Here is a 27,664-nt window from a genome sequence, read left to right on the forward strand (position 1 = left end):
TTCGGTCGCTGTTCAAGGTGGAAAGAGCATTTCTTCTCTTTGGATTCGTCCGGGCGCACCGGCGTGGTGGCGGCGGCAGTGGCGGCGGCGGCGGTGGCGGCGGCGGTGGCGGCGGCGGCGGCGGCGGCGTCGCGACAGCAGGTGGAAACGCTTCTGAAGCGAAGCCGACGAAGGTAGAAGTGGCGGAGCGCATCGGGAACTGGTTTGCAGCGAGAGCTCGCGCGTTGCTTCGCGTCGCGTCGCGTCGCGTCGCGTCCCGGCACAGCCCGGCTCGGCCCGGCTCGTCTCGGCTCGGCTCGGCTCGGCTCGGGGCAGCGCGGCGTGGCACACATCGGAGTGGGGAGCGATCCGTTTCGCGACACGCGGGTGGGGGTAAGCTTGGCACCGACAAGTGATCGTTTACAGTTATAGTCAGTCCGGATCGGGCGCTCGGTCAGCCGAGACTACTTGTGCCAAGTGTTCCTTCAACCGATCCCGATTTGTCGAGCCGGTACTACATAAACGCGACGTCGCCTTTCCACGCGGCCCGCATCGGGACGAGTATTCGAGTGAAGTGTCTCACCATCCCTAACGTACTTCCCTCCCGGCTCCTCTGTTTCTCGATCCTTGTTCCCTCGAGCGATCTTCCTCCCCCTCCTCCTGGTTCCTGTTTTGGCTCCCCCTCCTTCCGTACGCGCGCACACACCAATCCCCCCTCCCATCCCGCGCCGTCTCCTCCTCCTCCTCTTTCTCCTCCCTCCTCTTCCTCCCCATCCTCGTAACCCCCTCCAGTATACCTGGTTGGCCGCGAGTTTGATGCACGAGCACACGGGGCCAGAAGCCGCGAAACCCCGTGAAACTCGACGAAATCGAATCGGGCACAATTAACGGTATACACGCATCGCCGGTGGAAAGCAGACGCAAGATCGTCGCGGATGAAACGACAACGTCGGGAATGTGGACGAACGACAAGCGTCGTTCGTGGGTTCATTGTGCACGATTGATTGGATACGTGCACGCGTACATCGAAAGCCTTCGTCGAGTCGAAGCTCGGTGCGCCGGGTCTCGCCTCGGTTCCTCGTCGAGGTAACGGTCGCGAGAATCGGGATGCAACTTTCTTTTCGTAACTTTGCGTAAGAAACACGCGAAGACGAAGACGAAGACGAAAACGAAGACGAAGACGAAGACGAAGACGAAGACGAAGACGAAGACGAAGACGAAGACCAAGACGGAGACAGAGACAGAGATGGAGAAAGAAATGGTGACGGAGACGGAGTTTCGCTAAACACGAACTCGAACGTGAACCGTTTCTGACCCGTGCTCGGTGAACGAACGGACGCGAACGGGACGCGAGCGATCGTTCGCGGAGAAGTTTGCTTTTCAATTTGTTTTGACTTTCGAATCGGAAGCCGCGAGAGAAGCAACGCTTCGCCGCGCGCAACAACGCACCCAGACGAATACGGTCACTCGTACGCGGATGTGACCTCGTAACACTCGGCGAGGACTTCGAGACGATCGCGATTGAAATGGGAAATGGAAACGAGACGATCCACCTCGCGCCTCGCGCCTCGCGCCTCGCGCCTCGCGTTTCCCGTCGCGCTCTGAATTCCTCTTTTCCTCGTCTTTCCCGTCTCGCGACCAGACCGTGCTGACTCAACTTGTTGCATTCCGCGACGGGGAGGACTCGGAATTCCCGAACATCGGATAAACAAGCGCGCGCGTCTTTCGTCACGCCGGAAACGAGCTTTCCTTCGCGCGATAACGCGAAATCTTAGCGAAAAATTTCACGGACGATTTTCGAATCGATTCGACCACCGCGAGTAACATCGCGAGTTCGGGTGCATCGCGGGAGGAGAAAATCGCGCGATCCGCCTCGACTCGTACCGCGAACCGTGATTCTTCGTCTCGTTTCTCGAATTCGAACCCGTGCGGCGAGTGTTGTTCGAGACGAAACGTCCACGTAACGCGAAACACGCGCGTCGCGTGAATTTGAATAAATACCGGTGCCGTGGTAACAACAGGATGCAAAAAGAAAGGGAAAAAGATCGACGGCGCGGTAAATGTCGCGCATCGCGTTGGCTCGTTTCCTCGTCCCGTTCCGCGAAGATTCTTCCATCCATTCACGAGTTCGAATCGTCGTCGATAGCGGGGACGCGGTTCTGCTTTTCGCGCGTACATACGCGAAAAGGAATTCGTTTCCGTGCGATGTTTGTACTGGACGACGACGCGGTATCTCTCGCTGGTTCGCGTGTTGTTTACGTTCGCCGTATTACGAAAGAATAATACGATCGTTTTCCGCGAGGAACACCTCGGTCCGTTTTTCGAACGAGGAACGAAAGTCTCGGGCGCGACCGTTCGCGCAAAAATATTTCCCGCGATCGTTACCGCCGAAAGCTTTCAAACAAAAGAAAAATAGATTCCGTTCGGTCGGTTCGACACGCGCATTCCTGAACGTCCGCGAACGAGGGAACGGCGCAGGGACCGGCAACCCGACCAGCGCAGCGGGTCTGCCCGCTCTTCTATCGTTGAAAAAGAAATCCACCGATTTTCCGTCGTTTCGTTCGCGCGCGAACGATCCGTCCGCCGAAGCTTTTCCTCGCGATGGTCCACGACGATGGTCCACGACTTTCTCCCCATCAACCGCGAATAATTTCCACGTGTTGTACAGATAGTGCCCTCCCTCCGCCCCCTCCCCAGGCCGCCACCTCCCCCTGGGGAGTCGAAGGTAATTTCATCGGATGCCTGAGATCCAGCAGGGAGTTTGGAAGAGAAACACGGAGCACGAGTTATCGATCGGCTCCGACCGAGAGCAACGGACAGAAAGCTTGTTCGAGGAGAATCGCGGTGACGGTAGGAAGAGAATTGTGTCGATCGAACCGAGAAGGAAAGTGTCGTGTATCGAAACCGTCGCCAACACCGGCCAGGATTTTCCCCAAGTAAACGGAATATAACGAACAGTGCCGATTGGAAAGTGTTACCCGCGTACAGCGGACTAAGGAGTATAACGTCGAGGATCGAGAGAGGAGGAGGAGGGGAACGGCCTCCGATCGGCCCGGATCGATCGACTTCCGGTCAAGAATCATCGATCCTCGCGAGTGTAGACGTTCGTAATGCGCCGATTTCTTCGATGGACGCGCGTCGAAGATAATCGCACGTAACCTCACCCAGGACCGCCAACTTCTAAGGTAAACGCAACACCTGTTTTGTCTTCGCTCTGTCCCACCTTCGATGCCCACGCGTTTCTGACCGTGCAGAAATACCGTGTGCGCGTGCATTCACCTACGTTCGCGCAGCAATGCGCATTTTTGCATCGCAATCGCGGCAGAAAAAAAAAAAACGATCGCCGCGAGCGTGCGTCAAGTTTTCCTTCTACTCGCGTAAATGACGAACGAAATCGCGATACGACGACGACGATGCGTGACGTGGAACAGACAGAGAGAGACAAAGTGACAGAGAGAAAGAGAGAGAGAGAGGACGAACGTTGAGTCGATCGTAGAAAATTTTCTACCGCGACGAAACAAACGAGCCGATTTTTGTTTTTTCCTCTTTCCTTTTCTTCTTGGAAAGTTTTCAGTTTCGAAACCTTTTTAACGAACCGATACCATCTTCCGAAGTACATCGTCGCGACACGCTGTCGCAAATTAACAAACGAATCGAATTTGCTCGCGTAACTAAGAAATTTACGATTTCTTTCTCGAGCTATTGAAGCGGTAAAGAGAACGAAGAAAAGAACACGATTCGTCAAAATTTATTATCGATCATCTTTCTTGCTCCGATTTTGTCTCTACGTTCGATATTTTTCACTTTTATTCGTCCGTATCTTACATTCAAGAACTTTCGATGTTCCTGTGAATTTATCGATAGATGTTTAGCCGTCGATCGGGATTGCAAATACGCTTAGTTCGAAAGTCGTGCAAGTCCAATCGTGGAAACAATCGAGTTGCGCCTGGTTTCGATTAAAGAACGATATCGTTTAAAATGAGTCGGCGAGCGATTATACGTAAACGAATGAAATTTTCGAAAAAAATGTCGAGAAAGTTACAGCTTCTTTCTCTATCTATTAAAGTGATTAGAAGATCGAGAAACAAAACAAAATATTCTCGATGATCTTTTAAACTCTGATACGAACTTTTCGTTTCTATTTCGACGCATTCGTCGTTAAACAATTTACGCTCAAAATCGTTCGATATTTTTGCGAATTAATAGAAGTGTAACTGACGAAGGAAACTGCAAATACGTTTATTTTGAAAGTGGTTTACGCCCGTTTTCGAGAAATTTTATTTTTGACTCGTTCGATTGCAAAAGTCCGAGTTCGAAAAGAAAAAAACCGTTTTCTTTCTTCCTTGAAAAATGTGTTGTTCGACAATATACCGTCTAGAGTTTCCAATATTTTATATTCCCGTAACAGCTTCGAATTTTTTATATTTCTACGCCTTCCAACATTCGTAAGGACGAGAAATTGTTCAACGAATAAATAAATGTTCCCATGAATTAATCGAAAGAATATACGTACAATATATTTTGAAAGTGACACAAGACCCATTTACAATCGACGAAAACACTATTGTACTTGATAACTGCTTGTAAAACGATCGGAATAAATTTGCACGTGTCTAAAATGATAAAAAGAAGCGTATTAGCGTTTATCGATATTTTTCAATCAAACGATAATGCAAATCTTTGGATATCTCGAAATCGAAAAATTTAAACTTACACCGCTTTCAAACGGTGGTCTATTGATACCAGATTGGAAGAATCCGATAAACGTAAAATCCGTTCCTAGTTGTAATATTGCTTAATTTTTTCGAATGTTGTTTTCTTCGATTGTATCTACGTGGTCAAGTGTTAACGCAAATGGAAGAGAACTTTTGACTAGACCTGCAATGGTCCGGTTCTGTTTGAAAAATTCCCATTCCTAAACGCAAATGGGTAATTATTTTATTCATTTTTATTTGCATTTAGGATTGTCGTATTTTTCGTCCCGAATATTAACTAGATCGGAAAACGAACTATAGTTCTGAGGATTCCGCGTAGAAACGCAAACCTGTTGAATACAGTTAGCCAGCGAAAATTCGTACCGTTTTCCTAATTTCGTAGTATTTCCTAGTTCGCGTACAATCAGTTTCACTACACTAAATTACGGAATTATTCATATTCACGATAAAGTACAGTCAAACATATAACGAAAGAAACAATTTTTACAAACGTTAATATGTACATACAATACCGTTATTTACATTTCGTAATGTTATCATTTTTATTGATCCATGGTTTTCTATAAAAGAGTTTAATAAATATTGTTCTCTTTTCAATTATATAAATCGATTGCGAGTGTCGATATACAGAGCTGATAGAATTCAATCTCTGCACTGTTTCTGATCCAGTTAGAGCCAGTTTTGCATCAACCGAACCCTTTAAAATTTCCTTCTTTTTCTATTTTTCGTTAGTCCATCTTTGAGTACGAGACGATAACGGAAATGTGTTGACACTTGCGCGCAACAGGTAAAGCTAGAGTGTTCTTTCTGACTTAACCTCAATTTCGTACTCCCTCGAACGATCGAATCCTACTTCGTTGAAAAAATAAAACAAATCCTCCTCGTGTCTCGAGAAAGAAAGAAAAAAAACCACCGTTGACACTTTCACGCGATTAAAACCATATTCCCAGCATACCTCGCAAATGTTGTCAACAGAATTCCTAGCTGTGTTGCCGTTTCTATCCGCGTACAGCATGAAACGCCGCAAAATATTAACGCGAATGCTTCCAATCATCGATTTACATCAAAGAAAGAACGCTGCTACGATTGTATACCGAATTCGAACGATTCGATTCATACTACCGCGGGTGCGCGAACCTTACTTTCGATTGGTCGAACGAGATTAATGACTCGTATTTCACCAATCAGGAGTCAGGGCGCGCTTCGCGCCTTGCGTCCGTGACAGAGATGGATAAGATTTTATTCGAATAAATCCAACATATAGGGAAGTTTGTTCGACGAAACGGTTGAATTTTCATTTGTTCGTTGTAAAATATTTCGTGTTTTGATTCAAATTCAATAACGACTCGTGTATCTCTTATTCGTTACTCGAAACTTTCATCCAAATAAACATTGTGCCCGTGATACGTACTGGTCGGTGCAGAATCGCGCGAACCGAGTATACGTGCGTCGGTTTGTCCGTGTACGCTGCACACGCAGGGTGTCTCATTCCTTGGAAACAAGACAAGCAACGACATTACCGATGGGATGACGCGATAGTTCGTTCGCTGGTCGATCGGTTTCACTTTCGCGATCCCGAGCAGTGTCAGAATTATTTACAATTCCCGTATTCGCCACGGTGTTATAATGAAATATAAAACTGAGATTGCTGTATCTGTGCTGTAGATTACGCGGGCTCGCAATAAGTCGTTCAGTCGAAGGTTATCATCCGGCTGGTAATTACTATCGGGGACCGTTCAATCATTCATTAACCGTCTCGTAAACCGTTGCGCGAACCGGCGTGTCGCGGTTCTTTCTAAAATTAAACACGACGAACTTTACTTTAGCTCTCGCCGATTTTCGGCGCGCGGCGTACAGCGTGCAGCGTGCAGCGTGTGGCGTGCAGCGTGCAGCGTGCAGCGTGCAGCGTGCAGCGTGCAGCGTGCAGCGTGCAGCGTGCGGCGTGCGGCGTGCTACGTTTCGAAAAATGTGTTCGCGCCGCGTTGTGGTGCCCCGTAACTCGCTCGACTTTCTCCGAGTCGGTTAGACGACCGTAGGAATTTATAACGGGCGCTAAAAAGTCAAGAAAAGAGTATACAATCGACGTTGTAACGTCGGAATTATTTTTAACACGGGACACGAAGATTCAGCGAAACGTCGCGTTGTCGAACGAGTTCTTTCCCATTTCCGAAATGAAGTTCGCCTTTCCCCGTCACGCGACTTCTGATTTACGTATTTCGCTTCAATGATTACATCTTGCTTTACAAACTAGCGTGCTATGAGGCGAACTTGTGAAACATTGAATTTCGTAAATTCAACGAAAGAGAGTATTCGATCGTAAGTATTATTTGTTAATTTTTAACAATTCAGTTAACATACTTTTTTAAAGATCGTATTTATTATATTGTTCTTCTTGTACCCGTTTGACCCGATTAAATTCACCCTCGATGTATCTTACACGAATTTATATCAATCTCGTATGTACAGAAGAGAAATTAAAGAAAGGTCGAAACGTTCAATAAAAAGATAAAATATTTATTTTATGAAAAGACATCAGCCAATAGACACCAGGGTTGTTGTCTGTGCTACTTTCCAAATGTTTGTGTTCCACACGCTACCTCGATGCTCGAATATACCACTTCGAAGAATCTTTGACAGCAAAATGTTCAAAAATTCCAAATTTACGAAATATTAACCGAAACACCAAGCTTTTTTTGTTTTGTTAAAATTGCAGATTACACGTTCCAGCTGTAAACGTAGGCATGGTTTTTTTTTTAGAAAATTTTATTCAATATTGAAAATATAAAACTTATCGTGGAAACAGCTGATTGACCGACGAACATGCGTTATTCATAATCAACGTATTTGCAATTTTTTCATATATTTCAAGTACTTCTGTTTCGTTGTCATGTATAAAGTGTGCATTTTCAATAATGAATATGTAACAAATACACCGAGGAATACAATAGATGTCTGTAGTACTCATTAAAGCAGAATTATTTATAGATACCTCTGAATTCTGAAGAAAATTATTTGGTGTAAATCAATTATTATGAGATACAGAAATTCTAAACACTTTTAACATGAAATAATATGTAAAGTTAATAATCTAAAGGAACAATATGATATAACACGAAGAGGAATGAACAAAGAAGTAAATATATTACGAAAATTTCCTATGGTTAAACCATTCTTACTCTTTTCCTTTATATTTCCATTTAACCTCCTCGTGCACTCACTTCTTATTCGTTTTACAAAAAAGGAATCGTTACAATTATTGTATTCCGATTTTTTACGACACATATTTTATAAAAAGTATCGATATAGTATTATTATACACGACTATTATTATTTTATGCATTATTGAATAATTTGTCTAAACACTGTGAACATTTCTGACTTTTCTATCGCACACGTTTATATAAACATTTTAGTTTTTATGTTATATGTATATTTCTCTTGATGTTACACATTTTACATGTTGTTTCTTGAGAGGACTAGAATAAAGTAATTGGAACATTGAAAGTACTTGGAATGATTATATTTTATAATAAATTTAAGGTGATTGTTCAAACTTGTTTAAAAATGTTTAAATCAATGAAACACTGTTGGAATATACCAAGAGCGATGAAAGGTAGTTTTACTGCTAGGAATTATTACTTAAGTCTATTACTTCTCTCCATAAAATAGAACGTATACTTTTACATTATACATTATATGACTTATTTAGTTTTTAAATTTCAAGCTTTCTATTATTCACTATTCAAAAAATGGTAATTCTCTATGATAACGCTAGATCTCACATTACGGAAAAAATTCTTCAAAAATTGAATAAATTGAACAGTAATTTTTAACTCCACTTGACATACTTATTTACAGGCTTTTTCACAAATCATTATTTGTTTGAATAATTTTTTTATAAGAAATCTTTTAACGATAGAAACAGATACTTCAAATCATTCTCGTACAATTAACAAATCAAATTAGGAATAGAAGAAAAATGGTTATTACGAGGAATTTTAATCCAAAGGTGATGGTACATTTTATTAATTTTAAAAAGAAACTGATTTCTACACCAGCACTAATGCATACTGTACCATAATGTTCAAGCAATGTTTTCGCACGTGTATGGAATACCGAAAATTCATAAAATGTGAGCATAATTTTAAAAATAAATTGAATAAATATAAACGATAATGTTCGTGTAAACATTTGCCATATTTAACCTTGTCTCTGGGTTACAATCATTTTAATTACGTAATTGTTTACTTATTTCTGAAGAAAATATTGTTTGAAATTTTCAATACGTTTTGTTTCCAACGAGATGACGTTACAAAATATTGACAATTATATAGTTGGAAACGATAGTTATCGACACTAAAATCGACCGTAACTGGAAAACGAGTTTATACGAACTTTTTTTGTTTACATTTTATAAAACAGCTTGTACAAAGGAAACCATTTATTGCCTTATTTCATGAGTTTTTACCACTTGTTAAATTTATTGTCGCGTTGATACATAATCTTATAATAATTGTACGAGAAACGTTGAGTATTGTTTTTTACCATCGCGAAAGCAAGTACAAGGAAAAAGGAATACTTCTTGTTTGGAACAACGTTATCGTTTTTATGTGGAATTGTTATCGTTATCGTGAAAATCCAGCTGTTTGTATAATCGAAAGCGACTAGGTAGCGCGTAAGAAAGTGGTAGGTCAAATAAGTTTTAGTGTAGTATGGTGAGGTTTGTGTGCACTATCGATATGGGAACACGGTTAACCCATTAAAACGAACACAGAAAACGACTTTTGGCCCAGATTAGTTCCCGGGGATTTGCATATACAGACCGGTGCAACGATCTGTTATAGGAAATATCCAACAGGACAATGCTCACCTAAAATGAAACATTTTAATCCGCAGCAATGGAAATTCCAACATATTATTTGCTTAAATATGCTTTTCTACCGCTCATATAACAATAAATACTTATCTTACATATCGCTACAGAACTATACATAAGTCAATTGTTTGAAATTATGTAGCGTATTTCTGTAATCGTGGTACAACCGATTCAGAAGCGATTCCTCGCAACAAGAAAAAAGTGAACCGAAACTGTGAGATAAAATTGTTCGTACAAACAGTACACTTTGACTTCTCATACTTTTGTCTCTACTCGTATTTGTAAATAAAAATTCTGTAACGATGTTAAGATACACTACACGAGAATACGTGGACTCGATCATTTGTTTAAGAGTGTGCAATATGACAACGGATCTGCTGCAAATTGTTTATATCTAGAGTCCTACCCGAATTGCCAGTATCTCGAAAGAAGTGTAATTGCAGGAACAGAGCAAACTCTTCTTGAAAGTGGTACTTTTTGCTCTACTTTAAATAATAGTTGGTACGTAGTGGTCGAAGAAATGTGATAACAGAAAATGAAATTCTCCAAGTACAACAAGGACTCTTTCTAGACTGTACGATAATAATACAACAACGTACAAGCACTTGTGTCGCATGACTTTATTCCACGAACAGCTTTATGTCACTAGCCGCTGGAAAAACTTCGGAATAATCAGAATTTCTTATTTCAATATGCATAATACCCCTTGGGAGTCGAATGCAAACCTTTACTGCACAATGTTATTCTCAAGAAAGATGAAGCTATAATGTTCGAGCTGGGATCATTGGAAATGAAATTGTAGGACCACACTTTCTAACAAACCCCTTAAATGAAACGTATTTAAATTTCTTACGTAATGGCCTCGTGTATTAGAGGATGAACCTCTGATTGTTGTACACAATTTAATCTCCCCATAAGATAGAGCACCGTCTCGTTTCACTCGAGAAATGACAAATTTTTTGAACCAGAACTATAAATGTTGAATTGGACGTCGCGATCGCTAAATTGACTATCCTTCGATTCCTTTTTGTAGGGTTTTATTAAATTGACAAGGGTAAATTTCAGAAACGACAAAGGCATTGAAAACTTTAAAGGAACCATTGTTTCAGTCTTTTAAGAATTACAAGATGCAAATGATGCACCAGAAGAAGTGTACAACAATTCAGTTCGAAAAACACAGCATCGTGGTCAAAATTTCGAATACGTTTAAATAGGGATACGTATTCTCATTTATGAAATCATTTGAATCAAATACATAACATTACAACAGGACAATAAGACTGATAGGAATATTGACAGGAAGCAGGTAATAATATTGCCCTTGTTGTCAATATAGACACGAACAGAAACACGACGGTCGAAATTTAAAATTATTACAAGTATTCTTGACAAATTTTCAAACTCTACTCTCTCAAAAACGAAACCACGTATGGGAAAATGTTATTCTGCATCATCGACACATTTTTGCACAAAAAGTTACCTCTTGTCCGGTTGTACCACGATTACAGTAACACCTTGTTTACAACAATGTTTCACGAACCTCAATTTCTGATAAAATGATTATTTTTTAAATATACTATTTTAAATCTATTTCTTAATCGTATGTATTTTTTTTAAACATGTTTATTAAGCTGAAATGATTTCAATTTTCTTCAAGTTAAACTTTTTGCATTAAGTTATTTACCAAAGTAATGCGGAAAAATAAGTATAGACACAAGTTTGCGGACGTACCATATGGATCTTCTTGGTATATATTTAATACTATTTAATAGTAAATTAATTCCTTTATCAAGTAGAATTGAAAGTATTGCTATCTTTTATTACTATTAACGGAAGCAGGATAAAAAACGATGAATAGGGTGTAAATTATGTCAAGAGTTTCAGCTGTTCTAACCTTTCAAGCTTTTTAGTTTTCAATTTGTTGTTTGGTATTTTTGTTACGTTTAATTGGATTTTTTAATGAGAATAAAATACTAGGCGAATCATATTTTTCTTCTCCTATAGATGTGTGTGTAGATAACGTGCATCTTTTGTCACAAACACGATCATGGTCCCCCAAAAGTCTGCAGACTATGTTAGACTACAATTTTAATAAAACCTACTCATACTTTCCACCTGAAGGATAAGAATAAACAGTTCGCACGATATAATTCGTAATAATAATTTTTTATTCCTGTACTTTCATTTTCAAACGTGAATATCGAATATGATATTAAATGTCAAGAGTCCGTGATAAAGTAATCAATTCGTCCGGTCTAAGTATTCCTTGAGAAGCTCTATATACAAAAGAAATAACGATGCAGCAGTTTGTATTTACATAACGGGAAATTATCGATAGATTTTAATTTACCTCGATTGTAATCGAGAAAGATTTGAATAAAAATGTTCGTTACGAAAATACGCGTCGTAAGATCCCCTGATTGAACGTATTGATCCGACGTAACTTCTTGCAAGAGGATTTTAAAACCTAACAACGAGGAAAACGTTAGAAGAGTTCAATGCTCGGTTTAGATAGTTTCGCGTACACTTGGAAGCTGGCTAACATAGTTACCAAAATATATACGTACATATGTACATCCGAGTACTTTCCCATTTCGTCGACGGGAACATCGATATGTATAAATAATAACCATAAATCAGTCTTAACGGAGTTGGCTCATTCATGATATTAACATCGTACGGTTTAATGGTTACGCGATCCGGACTTTCGTCGTTTCCCTTGATATTAAAGTTTGCAAGTGGGCAAGTGCGAGGCGTCTTCGTTCGCATTTATCGGTTGTTCGGCGCGTAAGTAAGAAAAAGAAGCGAGAAGCGATCGTCGCGATCCAAGTTCTGTTTTGCCATTCTGTGTCTGCGCGCTATTAATTAATGACAATTAAGTCTGACGTGCTTCGGCAACGTTGCAGATTACATCGGGGACTGGCCGGCTTTAGAATACTTTCAAGTCTCGTGTCATAATAATAACATACGGGCGTCTGGCTGGTAGTCAGGAAACCGCATAAGACTGATAATATCATTTTCGTTCTGCTTCCATAAAACCATTTGTCGAAACTCGATGGGAAAGGAAGCGTGGCTGAACTTTACGGAAACGTGGAAATCATGCCGTTCCACGCTTGTCCGCTTTCACGAACGATTTGCTCGCAACGAATGAAATTTACTGGACGCTCGTAGAATTTCGTGGCTATCGCGGAACTGAATAAATTCTTTTCACGTGTTACACGGAAATTTCTCAAACACGGAGATCACTTTTATCAAGAATCCGTTAATTGAATTTATTCGCCTTTCTAATATTCAATTGCTAATATTTATTAATCGGAAAAAAACAGAATTTCGTAAAAATTAGTAGAAACGATCGATCGCAATGCTTTCGAACGATGAGAATGTGTCTCGAATGGGCAATGAATATTTCGTACAATTTTTTCATCGTTAAAGAAGTTCGAGGACAGGTTTATTTAATTTTATTGTGGAAAATTTAATTCGCTTTAAGATTTATGTAAAATACTTCTGTCAGCTTTTAGAAATGACAAATGTGTATCAGATAAATCATACAACGACGAGAGGTAACTCCATTAATATCTATGGATAGATTTTGCTTCAAATCTAATCAGCTTTCGAGATGAGAATACAAAACTTAAATATAGAGTTTCATTGAGATCCATTCAGCCGTTCAAACGTAATCGTGTTAACTAAACGTATATACGTGCGTGTGCACGTACATATATCTATATGTATACGTAGTATACGTACATTCAGTACTTTCAGAATTACAATAATTCCTCGTAGGTTCGAAAGTATAATAAAAAAGAAACCTACCAATACGTAGAAAATTTTGTAACTCTGATGAAACCGAATAAGCTTTGTGCTTTGTACGTGTTTGTAATTAAATAAATACCATTTTTATCTAGAAATTATTCATTAAACGTATTCGTATTTAGTAATTGAAAATCAGTAAACATAAATATTTCGTAATTAGAAATAAATACTTAAAAGTTAGTTAGGTTTGGAGATTCACAATCGCACAATCGAATGGAATTCGTTAAATTTTATCGATTTTGTTTCCAATTATTTAACGCATCTTCCACAACGAATTAAAACCTTGTGACTGCAATGAAACCGAATGATTCTTTCGCGTATTAAATTTTAAGTAGATTACGTAATAGAAAATATGAAAAATTAATAACTCAGAGAGAGATTTAGTTAAAAGAAAGAAGCAAACATTTCGGTTGTTTGTTTAAAGTGCTTTCGTCCATTTCACATCAGAATTGTTTGTCGTTGAAAATTTATAACGGAATGAAAAATGAAATACGTTAGTGTTTTTGAATCGAAGATAAATCAAAAGCAAACGAATATGGGATTTCTTGATTCGCTGTTCCGTGTAGACACGGTAAACTCATCGGGAATGCTGCGTCTTTATCAGCGCGGCGTTATCTTTAACGATACAAATCGAAGCTGAAAATAATTCGTTTATTGAAAAAGTCCTTAAATAAACTCGCTGAAAAATTTATCTACAATCATTTTTCTCGAAGCCGTATACTTCTTTTTCCATCGAATGCTTATTTCGATTTCATCACAGTTGTGTCAATTATAGTAACAGAGTGAATCGATCTAAGCCGAAGTAATTCTGTTTAACGTACCTGTAAAAATTTCGAGTAAAAAATAATTGTGTATACGAAAAAAAGCCGTATCTTATTTCGAAATTCTTTTTCAAAATTGTGCATTCAGTCTTTGTAGAAAAAAACATTCAATATTTAGGAAAATGATGTCAGTAGCATTCCACCCGAATGTATTCACAGACCGGATCACAGACATGAAAAAGAACCGCTATTATTTCCTGTTGAAACAAAAATATTTGTAATGGAACGAGGTTACAGTTAACCGAGTACGCAACTAAAGAAAGCTGTTACAGATAAGAACGAATAATACTCAGTCTTTCCTACGTATCTACATTTTTGTTTTCTTACACAGAAATTATACGATTGAGTAACTAACTTGTCAATCCTTTAAGCATCGAGCAGCTGTTTTTCCAGGCGTGTCGTGTACAGAACAGTTTCGCATTGTGAACACTATGCTTTCTAAAATTCCGCTCACGATACTAAAAATTATACAAATTCCTGAGAATAAATGTGTACGGACACTAACCGCGATTATTCGGTAACGTAACTTGAAAATCGAGAAGTTAAAAGTCCCAGAAGGTACCAAAGGTTCTTATTTTTCAATATTGTTAAAAGAAACTGGCAACGATCGAGGAGAAAATTATTCGAAATTTTTACCAACGATGAAAACAACCGATCTGTTCCTTAAAGAGCTACCTTAAAAGCAAGGATTACGTTACAACATTCCAAGAAACATCATGCCTTTGAGTAGCTCAACGGGTACGTACGCCTACGACTCTGTTGTCCTTAATCGTCTGTAAATATTGAATATTTTGTCATGTATGTATACAGGTAGATAAAGAACAGCTTTAAAAACCAAACAACGGAGAAAGTAAACAACCAACGAGCAACACGAAAAATTTCCGTTCATAGGAAACGAGGAAGGAATAACACGGTCAAAGCCATTGTTTATCGCACGTCAGAATTGAATGTTTTAACGCGAAGATAATAACGCGACATCCGTAAAGCGTTAATACAAGGTCGTCGTATAAGTAAACATGTTCTGTGAATAAAGAAAGGAAAACTAGGCTATATTTTCAATAATTTGAGAACGGAATATTTTCCTGACAGATGCACCATGTATCTAACAAGAATTCGAATGAACCATAAAAAAAAACGGTGTTGTTACCACTTATGTATTTGAGCTATAATTATAGTTTATTACAAAGACACTAAATTCTGAGTTCACCCATTATTTAAGAGCATTTGGGTATTGATCCTCGATAAAAAAATTTACAATTTTAACAAAGTACTTTGACCCAGATCTGGACAGATTTATTTGAAGTGAAAATAAGCAATCACTAAGATTTCTTTTGCTTGTTAATTATTAAAAATAGAAAACAATAAAACGTACAAGCATTTCTGTATTTCTTTATTTTTCATCGTGTGAACAAAATTACAAAAATAAATTACATAAATTACCCAAATAAAATAATAAGTATTTCAAATACACTTTGGAATAACAGGTATTAGAAATAAACTTTTAAATAACAGTGTTATACTTTACGTAACGAATAATTATTTATGTACCCATGTAAAAATTCATTACTAAGTTGAAAATAAAAACTTAATATCAAAATATGAATGTAACATTTTCAAATCGTCGTTCGAAATTTCTATGATTTATACAAATCATTGTTACATCAACGCCTACATCGAAAAATCTATACACTTATTATGTAAATTTCTTATTTTCTTTTGATAATTAACGTCGCGTAAAACAATATGAAATAATATTACGCAATTGGATTTTAAAAATAAAATAACCGTGAAGTTAGATAACATGTTATCTGAATAGTATTTCAAATAACGTTATTCCAAAAGTGCTCAGATTTGAGGCCTGACTTACTATCCTGTTGTACATGCGAAGCTTCCAATATAGAAAAATTACTTACACTTATAATTATTATATTTTATTTAAACCTTGTACCAAAATTTTATTATTTTGAAATAAAATCAAGTGAGAGACAATCATTTTCTCTCACATAGAACATACCGATTTAACAATAACTTTGTCATACGTAAAAATAAAATATAATAGTAACAATTACGATACGATTAGGGGAGAAATGATAACATCAATCCCGTTTTTAAGGAAAATAAAAAAGGTAACAAACGAATGTTTACACTTATAATACAATATTAATATAATACCTTCTTTTCTATGTATATTTTAAACATATAATTATTTCAGTTGTTATTATTACAAAAAGTAATGTTCTCTTACTTCGTTTCCTATTAAAACTCATATTTTATACATCGTAGAAGTATGAAATTTTTCGTGTTTTCGAAGCCTAAAATGTTTTAGGGTAGATCAAGAGACAGAATGGTACACTATTTACATTGTAACAAAATTCAAAAAATATTAGATGCACCGAGTTAATCGCAAATTGTGTCATAAATAGAACGTAAAACAAAACGGCGGTCACTTTATCGTCCAACAACATGGACATATCTAAATATAATGATGTCACCTTGTGGTGTGAATCCAGCAAAATATGAAAGATTAGATAAAATTGCTCTATCTTATAAAAAAAAGTCCGAAAGTGAAAACTCGTTTTTTAATTAAACACACCTCGAATATATAATAGTTTCTAGTAATAAATTGGATTGAAAGGAAAAATTGTTGGTTCCTTGTATCGATAAAATACTGATAGTATCTATATCTATAACTTCGACATTCTTAGATCTTATCCGACATCCAAAAGAAGTATCACCTTCTTAGCTAAAAATATTCACTGTGGAAAAAAGTTCTACACGATGTATTGCTCGTTTCATTGCAAATTGTAAGTCTTTGTCAATAATTTATCGATACAATGGCTTAACAATTTTCATCTTAATCCCTTTATTTAACTCGAAAACGAATGACCAGTTTCGCCCTGACGAGGAATATTTCTTAACCCCCTTTGACTGTCGAGTGTTTGAAACTAAAAGCGTTCATGGTGTACAGAACGAGACAATTACTATTCTACGCTGGGTTACGGAATGTTCTACTACTTGCGAAACGCACAGTTGTACATGAAAGATAATTTAATAATCAATGTTCACACGATAAATCTCGAGGCACGATACGCTACATAAACCAACGTTACACTTGCTGCAGTAGTACCTAAACTCTCGTCTCTTATCATATTTTATATAAACAATGCAATGTGAAAGGTGTACGTATATATACCGGCATTGTTCGATTTTTACATTTTTTTTAATAGAGTAACGCGAAAGAAACATACAAAACTAGAATCTGATTTCCAAGTTTATTAAACATATAAATACCAACAAAGTAAATACAAAAATATTAACAAATCAATAGAAGCAAAATAAATATGAAAATTACAACTCCAAACTTTGTAATAGAATTAAAATAAATAGAGAAATGTGAACACGTATATATTAAAATAGAAGAAGAATGAGATAATAAAAATAGTACCGAGACTCAACATTGCACCAATTTGAAATATTTTCTCAAAATCCTAGAGTGTGAAAAGAAATGCATAATCTTAAACATTGATCAATATAACATCGATTAAAGAACTTAGCTTTGTTGTATTTCTACATCTAATCTTTCGATTTCAGATATAAATCGTTTTGAATTTTAATTAATTCCATTGCCAAATCCATTTGATCCACAGTAAAGATTGTCGAGATTTAATTATTTTAATTTTCAGTCGCGTTTAGAATTGTTTGACAAACACTTGATAAAAAAGAAAGAATATTTTTAACCCTTTTAATATCTTCAAATTTCTTTTAGAATTGACGTTCAATATTTTCAATTTTCAAAATAAAATTATTTTTAAGTAATTCTCTAATTTTTAATTATTTCAGAAATTCTCTAAAAAAAAATGTAACAATGCTCGAAAAATGTATTCACAATTTTTTAAATTCGTTCCCAGTCTTCGATTGTCAATTGTCGATTATTATTATTACGAATCATGTATTTATTGGCTGTGTCAGGGTCAAGAAACTGCGTCAATTGAAAAAACAATATAAAGACCTGCTCTCAGGAAGGAAAATTAAAATAATTTAAAGAAATATACATTCTTCGTAAGCTATTATTCATTTGTAGAGGATATTTACATACATATGTATGTTAGTACGGTAGGCTCTAGTTATACGAAGTCATTTTTGCCTGGTTGGGTGAAATGAAATCATCCCCACCACTGCTTCTTTGAATATACACGCGGGATCTACAATTTGAGACGTGACTCATTAACATGTTGACTGCCAAGCTGATTTCATAAAATTTTCCCTGGAAGCCCCTCCGAGTTTCTTCTTAGTACATGCATACATACTTTTAACCCATTATTTCGATGAACTTGGATCGAAACTTTACATACCGTTATTTATATTTATATATCATGACTTAAAAAATGACGCGCAGTAACCGTGGCATTACTGTCGTGTATATGTATTCGAATGACACGATAGTCAACGTATTAAAATAGAACGTTTCCAATTCTGAACCTTTCCTTGTTTCACGAAGAAATGACTACCACATGATACTTCAGTTAGAAATGATCTACAACGTGTTTAAGAAAAGTCAGGCATACGTGTCATCAAAATGGAAATAAAGCATAGCGAATTATACAAAAGGTAGATCAGATTTATTTTGATAACCATCAAGTATGGCTTCGAACAAAGGAAAAAAATAATCAAATTATGTTACTATAAAAGCTACAGAACAGAATTACATTTCATAAAATTCAAATATAAATGTGCAAAATATTGAACAATATACATAAATTTAAGATAAATGTATAAATAGTCGACCACTTAAGAAAAAACTGTTACAAATGATTGAATGAAATTTTAAAACTACATTCAACTGTACCTTTATTATCCTAGAAGGTTAAGATTTATCAGATGCGATGAGAAAATCAGGTTAATATTTAACCTGTTTTTGATTCAATAGTTGATCCTTTGCACTTGTAGAAAAGATGTAAAAGAAGCAAACTATATCGAAAGCATTGGAAAACTGTTTATTTCAACGAATAAGGCCATACACATACAATACAATGCTAGAACTTTTAAAATCGAATATAAGCTGGATAGACATAATTAAAATATAATTAAGTATTTTTAAGGGAATTATTACGTTAGTTGGTCTCATTGAAAGTTTAATTCGGGGATAGAAAAAAACATTTTAAAGCTCCAATGTTAATGTTTTTTATTTAGTACAAAAATAAATAAATAATATTAACAAAAGAAATAAAAAGATGAAAAAGATTGCAAGAATTGTATTGAGGCGTATATGCAGACGAAGAAAGTGGAAAGAAAAAACCACTTGCATCCTAATTTGACCACCTCGGTCAACTTCTAAAACATCCTAAATACTAAATCCAGAATTTATCCGCCAACAGAACCGAACATTTTCCAAAATTAAAAGCTTTCGATTCCATAGGTATATCTAAAAAAAAACCCCGCCAAGTTTTTTTTAAATGAAATTTATCGCTGATACACATACATACATTCATTCGTATGTTCAAGAGAAAATGAAATTAATTTTTTTCTTCGCGTACATTTCTTCAGTGAATTTCTTAAGAAAATGGCGGAACTTGAAATAACCTCAATTTTGCTACAATCATTCACCGTTACTGTACATATTGTAATTGTTTTTACCCAATGTTGTTTTTCTATGACGACTATAACCATTGAGGTTTTTGTCTTCGTCCTCTCTTTTTGAAAGTGTCAACTATTGGTATGTGATCAACTACTGGTTACTTTTATCTTATCTTTGTGTAATGTGTTGGTTCCGTAAAGAGATAACCAATGGATCTAATATTGGATCGATCTGACACAAATTTACTTACGGAGACTTACGCCACAAACAACAAACTAACCCAAATAAATGATTAGTCTCTGAATTCTAATGCGGCTTCGTTTATTTCATTGAACATTCGTGATTGTTCATATGCGGAGGTGTTCGAATAAATTCCGAGCCTCGATTTAATTTACGTACTATCTAAGAAAACGATCGAAATGTAGGATCGAAAAACAACGAAACTTTGTTTACATCTCTGAAAGGCTCGACTATTTAAAAATACGTTTCGTAAGTTTCGTCTTGAAATTCGATAAAATAACAAAGTTATAGAATACTATCGACAGCGTGTTGGATTCAATGTTTTTTTGTTTCGTTTGCCGTTCGATCGTAGCTTTCGACGTTACCGATCGAAAATCCAACACACGCAAAACAATGTTCTCTCATTTTTGGAACGATCGACGACTTTCGACGATAAATAACTCCGAATAAAATTATCGCTTTCTAACCGTGCCTTTCTTAGTTTATTCGCCGAGTGAATGAATTTTTCACGCGTCGATAAAATTAAAACAAAGATAAAACAATTACCGAGCCCCGAGATAAATCGCAAATATATCGCCGAAGAGGATAGCCGAACGCGTTTTCACCGGATTGTCACGGAATCTCGCAACCTTGTTAAATTTTCAGCCAACCGAGCCGGCTTCTATTCTTTTTCCTATCTTCGAGTTGGTAACGGCTACACGTACACACACGAACGGATGATTTCGCGTGTGCGGATAATAACATAATCTACCGTATTATATCGCTAATGAATAGACACACGTCCGACTCCGAAGGACTTGATGCGCAGCGGTGACTTAGATAACTCCGCAACGTAACGTACACACGATAGCTCAGGCCCGGTATAACGGCCCCACGTGACACCGACTACACACGACTTCGTCATTAATAAAGTCGTAGAATATATTCGCATTAGGCGCCATTATACAACGTACCCCGAGCATGCACTCGGCCGTGAGCAAGAACGCTTCTGTGAATGCCGTTAACAATATTGCTGGCCCGGCCGGTCGATGACGACGCAAAATGTAATCATCGAAGAATCGTTTTCTTTCCAACGGTGTTCGCCGGTTTACGGCCGTTTTCGCTCTTCCATCGAACGGATTGACGGAATTTGTTTCGCTTCGTGCCTATTGTCCCGGCGACGTACGACGAAGATGTATTAATAGACTCGACGAAGATTGATAATACGGGGGAATACCTCGAACACCTCGAAATTTACATAAATGTAATACCGAGCGGATATTCGAACCAAACCGAAGTGCCTGGACATTTCGACCCTTTTGAAAGCGATAAGTTTCACGTAGCGGTTTTCAACAAATTGTAAATGTACTGTTAAATATGTATCGTGGAAGGTAATTGCACAGTTTCATAAGAATGTACATGCTACGGTGAAAGCGAGTACACAGTACGTAGATAGCAAGTGTGTATATTATATGTATGTATATATATATATATATATATAGTTACTCAATTTTATATTCGGACACTAGGGTATTTGCGTAATTATTGCTCTATACAAAGTACGTCACGCAATTGCTTATATCTCGAATTTGATAAGAGAAATAGAAAATAACTGTAGAGGAAAAAGTTAAATGGTGTAGTAATAATGTCTATTTTTCGACAACTTCTTTTTTGCGCAAAATGCAAATACACTTCCTTTTTAATGGAATTGTTCTCTCTTTTTTCTACTCGTATCAATTCCTTGTAACATTTTACGTAAAATAGTGTTAGAATGCAATGTTTAAGAAAGCAATATTTCTTGAGATATTTCTCACGTTTCTAATAAGTCGTACGCTTACTTTATTAAAGAAGTTCTTCGAACATTATATTTGTATGTTTTTCGTAACGAAATTAATGCGATCACTATTTATGTTTGAACAAAGAAATTTAATTCGTTCTTTTAAGTCTTCCATAGACGTAAATAGATGAGAATACACTTTATCTTGTAGGTAACACCATAAAAAGAAGTCCAGGGGATGTAGGTCGAGAGAGCGTAGTGGATATGGTGTTACACTACATATTTCAAATCATCTGTCAAAATAAGTTCGGTGTAAGTAATTTGTTACGGTTGCGTGCATTGTGCATTGATGCACCGTCTTCTTGATAATACTTGAAATTCAGTCGCGTTTGAAGGGAAAGGTCTCGAAGAAAATTGGCAGAAATTCTAAAAAGTGTAAATTTCTTTCACTATTTAATATGTTATTTGCGAAGAAATACAGACCAACAATAGTGATATCTAAAATACCACACCAGACGTTAACTTTAAAACGTATTTGATTATTCGTATTTCTTCAAAATCGTGAATTTTCTGTGGCACGTGTACGTTCATTGTGATTAATGAGAATTTCATAATTCGTAAATGTTCATTCGCCTGTCCACAGAACTTTTCGAGGAAAATGTGAATCGTGTTCTACTTGGTGTAAAAAAAAATTAACAAAATTGTATGCGTTGAAATTCATCTTCTGTATGTAAAGTATGTCCAATAGAAAAATGGTATGAACGAAATTTGTATGGTTTTAAAATTCTTCGGACAAAATTTTCGCTAATACTACATTCTTTTACTATTTCTCTTGTTGAAGTTTGTGGATTAAATTCAACATAAGGTAGAACACATCGTTTAATTTCCTTACACATATCAAATGTTGTTACCGAAATTTATGATCTGTAATTTCTACATTCTAGGTTACAAATGTGTATTTACTTTATTTTTTATTATTATCTATAAAATAAATTATAAATGAAACCAGATTGTTTATAAATATTAAGTGCGCAATTCAATCAGTTTCGTAATATATTTCATCGTTCTTACACGAATTTGTAAAAATGGATTGTCAAAATAGAAATACCTCATTTAATGACAATTATTCAAGAAAAAGGAAAATCATAATGGGAAATTGAGAAATTATTTAAATTTAAATAAGAGTACTATTACAAACATTATAATATACGATATACGCACGAAGATCACATTGAATCTATCTCTGAAGTTTTGATAGTTATGATATATGAAAAATTATTCAAAAAATTACAAATTAATTCAAGATTAGGTACTCCTAATTTAACTGCAGAATTGTTTTAGGAAACTGGTAAGGAAGTACACATGAATACACTTAGCAGTGCTTTGAAAAAAGTTTAATGATACAGTGGCTCAGAAATGGTATATATAAACAAAATCAATTGCAAAAATAGTTCAACATTCTCTAAGGAATTTATTTCTAAAGCACAATTATGATGAAACGATATGATCTTTGTGGATGAGAGTCAATTTTATGTTTATACGTATAATGGACGAAAATTAATGTGGTATAAAGGGAATCAACAATTACAAATAAATAATATCGAACCAACAATGGAATACAATTCTGGAAGCTCGATGGTATGAGACTGTATTTCAACTGTCAGAGTAAAAGAGTTGTTTGTTATTACAAACACAGATCGAGAGTTGTACAAGAATATTGTACAATTGTCCGAAAGTCCACATGCTCTACCAAAATCACCAAATTTAAATGCAATAGAAAATTTATGGAACATAATTCAGTGATCATAATATTCGTATGACCCTGTAAGGACAGAAGAAGAATTAAAATTACAATTAACAGAAAAGTGAAGACGTATTATTCAAAATTATTTAATTGAGATTATTTAAAACATGTCAGTAGGCCTAGAGCATATTATTAAACAAACGGGACAATTTTATTTTAATAAAATAATTTTAATCTAACATTAAAATATTATAATTTTTTTCGCGTGTACGTATATATGGTGAGGAAATGGTACGTAATGTTACAGGTTCGAATATTTTTTCATCATCAAAATTATGTTTAGTTTTGTTTACATTTTATTATGTATTATAAAAAAGAATAAAAAATAAAGTAATTCATTTTATACATTTGAAAACTAGAATATGTAGTTTGGTTCACTACAGATAAGAAATGCCAGAAACAACATTTCATATGAGTATGTAGAGCAGTAATTATCCAAGTAACATGTGTATGAATATTAAATCGAGTAACTGTACAGTGAGTAACAGAAATATTTGGGCAGTAGAGCACGTTTGAGTTTGCCACTGTATAGCTTAAGTAATTATAGAAGAATTGATTTAGAAATTGTTGCTTAAGATGTGCTGCTTATTGTAGTTTAAAAATATCTGTAACTTACTCAAATAATTTAACATAATTGTATTGTACCAAAGATTAAACGAGATCGTATCCAATTTGTGCGTTACGAAAATATTTTAACATTTACTTTGTCTCTTCATTTTTTTAGAAATATTTGTTGAGGAAAAATTCTCAGAATATTGCTTTCTCAAAAATTCTTGAACCGGAACGTAGTATATGTTTATAAACACAGTCAATGGAGTATAATTTAAGAAATCACTTCTACAGCACTATTTAATCATTATACAGTCGTTGAAGCATTTTTGCAATGCAAACGACCCAGTATATTTAATAACAGAGAAACATTAGCTGCTCAATTTTGAGAAGAAAGTATAAAAAATGTAAGCTCACGGACACTTCGGAATATCTTTGAACAGAAAATAAAGAAGCAAACAGAAAAAGCGTTTAATATTTGCAAACAATTTTATTTCTAAAGAAGAGCCATGAAAAATACATTTAATACTTTTGATTCGCATGAACAAAACATAACGTGAAGTAAGCCAAATTCCGAGTTAGATTCGAAAAACTTGCGTGCTATTTTTAAACACAGTGGAGGAAATGTTATAATGGGGGAGGGGGGATTGCATATCGAGCAATAAAGTAAAAAGATTTGTTTCTATTAATAAAATATTGAATAAAATGTGTATTAAAGTTCATTCAAATACTAATTAATTCTTATAAATAAGAAACAATTGTTTTGAAGAAAAATTGATTTGCTAATTAATGAATTAAGTAGCCCAAAATTTAAGTAGAGTATCTAATGAATTTTCTATGGAGATTAGTCATAAATTTAAATACTTATCAGAGTTATTTTAGTTTCGAATGGAAAACTTTATTGATTTAAAGATACGGTGCCGATTTCAATTTACACGTAGATTTACTATCAAATTTATCTATTATATTTTTTTTAATTCAATTCGCAACGCGCACAAAGTAAACTTACGTTAATAATTTCAAAGTAACGGCACATTGTGACACATTGTTGTTGTTAAGTGATATTAAAATTCTGTTACTCGTAACTGAAAGGAATAAAAAGTAAAAAAAGAAGAGCTGAACAAAAATTAAAATAATGAATATTGTCCTCATTAGACTTTGATATTATTTTTTCTTTGATCGTTGACATCCTTCTAAAGTGAAATGTAAATTTAACACAAACGAAATTTAAATGTTTATAAGTTTATATGAGTGGAACAGTGAGATTGCTTACAAATAAACTTTATAGCGTTCTGGGTTAGGAATTGTCGCTTTCTTTCTTTCTTTTTCTCGAGTATGTAATGAAATCTTTCCCAAGAGAAAATATTTTAAACAAAGAAGAGGATTCGTAATATTCCATTTCCAACTCAGGGGAATCCACTTGTCGATGTGTGCAGACTCAGTAATTATATTCTACAACAGATTATATGGAAATAATAAGCGGTTTGCACTAAATACTTTGTATTGCATTCTATCATTGCACAGTACTACACGAGCTACTGCATTACAAATAATTGCGTTAACAGATAGCATTCTGAAATGTGCAATTAGTTTTATACGATTTGAAAATAACTCACCCTACAGCGAATTTCAAAATCAAAAATTTTACTTTTTCTTTCGTAATAATTTATACAACGAATTGTTTTTTTTTTTTCGTAAAACATCACAAATTTGAACGAAACTTCGTAACGTTTTAAAGTATGTGTTAAAATTCGATGCGTTTGATTGCTCGACAGACGTAAAAAAAAGAACGTTGAGTTACTATATTACGAGTCAGTTTTCCCTGGCAGGAAAATCAAACTGGATAAACCAGAAGAAAGCATCAGTCGGCGGCGACCGAACAAGCTTTCTCTCCATATTTTCCTCATTACCTTTTTCTTCGAGAAACAAGCGATATTCGTACTTAAGGAAAGCTTATCCATTTCTCCGATCCAATAATAGCTACTTAATGTATATCAGATTTACCCAAGGATAATAATCTATGCTTCTATGCTTGAAATTTTAATTGCAAGTATGCCAGTGAAGCAGAAACGCCTGCAACGTGTCTACTGCACACCATAGAATTATTTTAATTCGTGTGGAATTCGAAAAAGTGTTTCTATCAAAGTTAATACAACGAATTAATCATTAAAACGCATGTTTTTCTTCTGTGTGTAAATACGTGCACTCTTGGTGAATACAACAATTCGAATAATAATGCGAGACACTGATAATTGGATATATTAAATTGCTAATAAGATAAAAGTAAAACCGATAACTGAACGAAATTAAACGATTGAATTTTCACATTCCAAAGAGAAAAATGAAATTTTTATTCAACCTTCAATTACTAGTAGGCACTCACAACACGTGAATTTGAGTGCGATTTAATTAATTTATGTACATGCATTTCATATTATTCGTAAAAACTAACGAGACATGAATTTACCTTTAAAAAATAACACTTATTCTAAATTTCACACAAATTCTGATAATCATATTACATTATAGTGTGGATATAGTATAGTAGAGTAAAATATAGTATAGCAGAGTATACAGTATATTACTAATATAATAAAATATATTATAATACAGTACAGTATAATGTAACGTAAGTGGTAATTAAAAGTTAATTTTATATAGATATTTTAAATAGGTTAACACATTTAACGACTTTGACCTTGTACTCTTGATTATATCAGAATAAAGAAAGAGTAATTTTTCATTAGCGACAATGTAACAGATAATTTATTCAAAGAAGAGATAAGCACTACTATGATAAGATCGATGTGTAGAGTTGAGGCCTCGAATAAAACGGTAAAAAGTAATGTATACTCATTGAACAACACCATAAGAATGTCTTTTAATTCACTTTTAAATATTTCAAATAAAAACTTGTTTGGAGCAGTATAACGTATTAATGATACATTTTTGAAGTATTGACTAGTTTTTAAGAAAGTTTTGAGAAACAAAACATTATGAGACATTTATCTAGAAGAAATTGTCTATTCAATGTTAGTTATACTTGCACTTTGTGTATTATATTATGAATATGTTACGCAGACTAATTTATGGGAGGTAATACTGCAAAAATTAGCACTGGCTCCTAACTTTTAAAGATCTTGTTTTGTGTCTTGTTATATTAATTTTGTACATATTCTGTGTATATTTATATAAACAATATGTGAAATCAGTGACAGATTATCGAACCGACGATGTAAGTTACGGGCTCTGCATACTCAGGTACCCCCAAATCAACAAGAATAATTATTGTTTTATTCTAAAGCTTTAACTATCACGAAAGTTTTATTTAGACGAGACTATTTAAGAATTAGAGATATTAAAAAGTAGTTAAAAATATTGAAAAAAATGAAAAAGGAGATATATCTAGGTATTGAAAGTTGAAATGTACTATTCTAAAAATAATTAAATTTTTCATGTTACACAAGTAAAGAGCTTAAATTAGAATTCGTGCCTTGAATCCATTCATTGCAATTTCAATGTTTAAAAATGTCTGT

The 27,664-nt window shown here is 35.4% G+C and overlaps 1 protein-coding gene across 2 annotated transcripts in view; it reads left to right on the plus strand.

The window, feature by feature from the left end:
• Positions 1–423: 423 nt before the first annotated feature.
• LOC143148241 (uncharacterized) overlaps positions 424–27,664 on the plus strand; it is a 43,793-nt gene continuing 16,552 nt past the window's right edge. The window contains exons 1-2 of one of the 2 annotated variants that reach the window (XM_076314375.1): positions 424–1,065; positions 2,648–3,164. The gene's annotated coding sequence lies outside the window, so the exon portion shown is untranslated. The remainder of the gene's footprint in view (positions 1,066–2,647; positions 3,165–27,664) is intronic. The other variant, XM_076314374.1, reaches the window with a different exon arrangement.

Source organism: Ptiloglossa arizonensis, chromosome 6 (assembly GCF_051014685.1).
Source record: "Ptiloglossa arizonensis isolate GNS036 chromosome 6, iyPtiAriz1_principal, whole genome shotgun sequence".
Classification (NCBI taxonomy): domain Eukaryota; kingdom Metazoa; phylum Arthropoda; class Insecta; order Hymenoptera; family Colletidae; genus Ptiloglossa; species Ptiloglossa arizonensis.